A 3,923-nucleotide genomic window follows, 5' to 3' on the forward strand; every position below is an offset into this window, starting at 1 on the left:
AAAAAACAAAACCCTCTCCCAAATCCAGGGTCTCCTAATTTGAGAACTCCAAAATAAAGTCTGGAGACAACTAAGGGGGAGGGAACGCCCCTAAACTTGGACATCTCCAAATTAAGACCTCCCCTGAATCTGTGATTTCCCTACTCCAATATAATCTGAATTTTCGTTAATCAGGATCATTCTCCTCACCTCTATTTGAGATGAGTTGGTCCCCAGAGACTAAAGGGGTTTGGCTGTTGGGAAGAGGAGGGGACGTGTTCCTGGACGAGGAAGAGGTAGTAGGGATCTACTGTGGATCTTTGATCTTTTGGGCAATAGGGGTGCTCTCCCGGCTAGATGTCACCCCGAGATTCTAGTTAGTCTCAGAAGGAAGCAAATCAATGGCCTTCAGAAACTTTGCTTCTCAGACTCCTTCGGTAAGGATCTATGGTCCTGCTCCAAGTCCAAGAAGGTCTGCCTTCCAATCACAGCCCTTTGTGAACGCATACTACTTACCTTACTCCTGCAGGTACCGTGTTAAATGCTGGAATCCCAACTGATTGCTCTCAGTAACCCCACTGCACTAGTACAGAGTGAGATACCAGAAAATGTCTGTGTTGGAATGGGAGAATCTCATTTCCAAAAACACTGGGGCTACAGGTGCTTTTCCTACTAACACTGTTATCCCCTCCCCTCACCACCATTTCTTACTCTCCTTCCCCCAAAAAACAACTTGTTTCAGATTCTGCTTCTTTAAAGGGGAGTCACTTTTGTTTAATGAAAACAAACTCTATGTAGTTGTTAGAACAAGAGTTCCAGAATTTACACTTCAGTTTGGGGGTTCCCTTTAATAGATGTACAACATGGGAGCAAATCGATTATCCTGGCTGATTTCTGTTTTCTCCTCAGGAAAACAGGGTGGAGAGAGTGTATTCCATCAGGGGTTATTAGTCTGAGGTTCATAAATAAACCTGAGGCTGTCAATGAAGCTTTTGAAATTACCTGAACTTTTTTGTGAACATTTATGTATTTTTCTAGGATGGAGGTCCATAGCTTTGACCAAACTCTTGAAGGCCTCCATGTCCCAAAATGAACTCCAAAATGGCAGTTAAGAAGCCTCCCTGCTCAGAAAACTTGGACTTCTATGGCGAGCAAGGTTCTAGGACAGGGGAAGACTAGCTATTGCATAGTGCCAGGAGTCCAGACAAACTCCCTAGCTGATTCCTCCCCTTGTGCCCCTGAGAGATGGTTCCCCCTTCTGGCCACCACTTTCCTTACAGCAACTGCAGAGCCTAAATCATTCACAAAGGCATCCACCCTTCAGGACACACCTGGACCTCTGTTCTTAGCTGAATTAACTAGAAATCTAGGAGTTGGGAGGAAGGTGAAAGGGGATTGGGAGGAAGGTGAAAGGCGATTGGGAGGTGAGAAGAAGTTGAGACGAATTTGGTTTATGGTTAGAACCAACAGGAAGTCCCTATCCAAAGGGTGCCTAAGATGGGAGGAGGCAGGAGGGAGCCACCATCTTCCAGTAACCCCTAAAAGGAAGGTGGGGAGCATGTGCGTTTCATCCCTGGAAGCCTTCCTGGGAAGTAAGTGGTGAGGAAGTCCATTTGGTAAGAGCACTTTCTTCCGGGGCTGTGCAGTTATAGACACTACTTTCAACAAACCCTTTATTAGAAACGGGGGGGCGGGGGGAGGGTATGCAAAACATAAAGTCTGGGGGAAATAGTTTACTTTATAAATATATTCAACTTCAGGATTCCTTTAACCAGTGACCTTCGTATAACCTTGAATTTCTGTAGCATTTTATATCCTTCAGGGCAACTTCCCACACAGTATCTCCTTTGTGCCTTGTTCTGAGTTGAATTGTACACTCCCTCCCCCGCCCCCAAAAAATATACATTCAAATCCTAACTCCCAGTACCTGTAAATTTGACTTTATTCGGAAATAAAACCTTTGCAGATGTAGTCAAGCTAAAATGAGGTCATACTGGATTATGGCAGGCCTTAATCCAATGACTGGTGTTCTTATAAGAGGGAAATTTGGGCATGGGCACACATACAGAGGAGAATACCATGTGAAGATGGAGGTAGAGGTTGGAGTGATGCATCCACAAGCCAAGGAACACCACGATTGCCGGCACCCACCAGAAGCGAGGAGAGAGGCCTGGAACAGATTCTCCCTCCAAGCCTCCAGAGGAACCAACCTTGCAACATCTGGATTTCTGACTTTTGGTCTCTAGAATTATAAGTAGTAAATTTCTGCTGATTTAAGCAACCCCAGTTTGTAGTAATTTGTTCTGTCAGCCCCAGGAAATGAATATAGTCTCATTGCAATGGGGGATGTATGAAGGACAAAAGATGGGTATCCTCATTTTACAAATCACTCTGTTGCCTAAGAATCTCTCCATAGATTTACCCACCTTTCTTGCTTTCTTGAGAACAGACCTCTCATGCTCTGGATACAGTCTCTGCACCCTCCATACACACACACACACACACACACACACACACACACTCACTCACTCACTCACTCACACACTCACTCACACAGTTTCCTCTGCTCTGGCTCAGGCCTCTCTTCACTTTGTCGGCAAGTGGGCTGTGGTGTCCCAATGCTCAGAGGTCCCCTTCCCTCTTCCATGTCCTCAGGAAAGCACCACTGTCTAACACGGGGCCCTCCACATGCTCATAGACTGCTCACTCTTCAGTTGGAGCTTTGCAATCCAGCTTCCGAACACAGCTTTACACAGAAAACGTCTCTCTTCACATTAACCTGCTGCCACCCACCACAAGGCCTCTCCTTTACAACTCCTCCAGTGTCAGCTCTGCTCTGTGTCACCCCACCCAGAGAACATCTGCTTGTTCTCCCTCTAACTCCTCCTCCCTCGCAAGCTCCTTTCTCCCCACAGCTGACTCTTCATTCCTCTTCTCTCCCCACATCCCTCCCTTCTAAAGGGAAATCACTTTGAAGCTGGACATATGTCAGTTCAGATCCCAACACTGACACTCACTGACTGTGTATCCCTGGGCTAATTATTAAACTTTCTTGGGCCTATATTTCTGCATCTCTAAACTGGGAATAAAACATCGCCCTTTGGGAGAGTTATTAGGAGTGTCTAATGCCAGGACTTGTACAAAACCCTAGCACGATGCCTGGTATCTGGCTGGCATGTAGATCCCCTTAATGCAGTGCTTGAGCAGGCAAATTTGGCAGTCAGATGCCTGGTTTAAATACTGGCTTTGTGAATTAGTAGCTGAGTAATGTTGGGGAAACCTCCCTGTGCCTCAGTTTCCTCATGTGTAAAATAGGAATATCAATGATAGTATCAAAGTAGTTAGTGCTCAATCACTGTTCTTACAGCTTCCACTTTCATCTATCTGAGAGGAAGAACTCTCCGCAGCATACAGCAACAGGTTTTGAGCAGAGGTTTCCAGGTTCCTGAATGAAAGGTCATGGACACCAGTTGAAAGACTTCTGTTTCACTTGTATCCAGAGGGTGATGAACAGGGGCCCCTTCTACCTTGTTCTCTGTTGTATCCCCCTAGCAGGTACCTAGCATATGTTAGGTACTCGGTGGATATTTTGTAATTAATAAGTGAACATATGAATGAATGAATTAAAGAGTTTTGAGTTGAGGCCCCTTTTCAAAAGTGACATCTGCTATAAGTGGAAAGATGAGGAAGTAGGGTACCTAAAAAAGGAGCGGCATCAGAAGCAAAGGGAGAGAGGGTCACAAACTCAGGTGCCCCAAGATGTGCAGGGCAGGTTAGAAGCTCAATGCTGGCGCCCAAACTTCACACGCTACAAAGCCCCGACCTTTTCGGGGCTAAGCACCAGGATCGCCACCTTCTCCTGCCTGTCCCGTGTGCAAGCTTGGTACACTAGACCCTGCTGAAGATGCCCCTAATCAGAAATTCATGCGAATGTAGTCTTAGGG

This window comes from Pteropus vampyrus, unplaced genomic scaffold (genome assembly GCF_000151845.1).
Source record: "Pteropus vampyrus isolate Shadow unplaced genomic scaffold, Pvam_2.0 Scaffold20, whole genome shotgun sequence".
Classification (NCBI taxonomy): domain Eukaryota; kingdom Metazoa; phylum Chordata; class Mammalia; order Chiroptera; family Pteropodidae; genus Pteropus; species Pteropus vampyrus.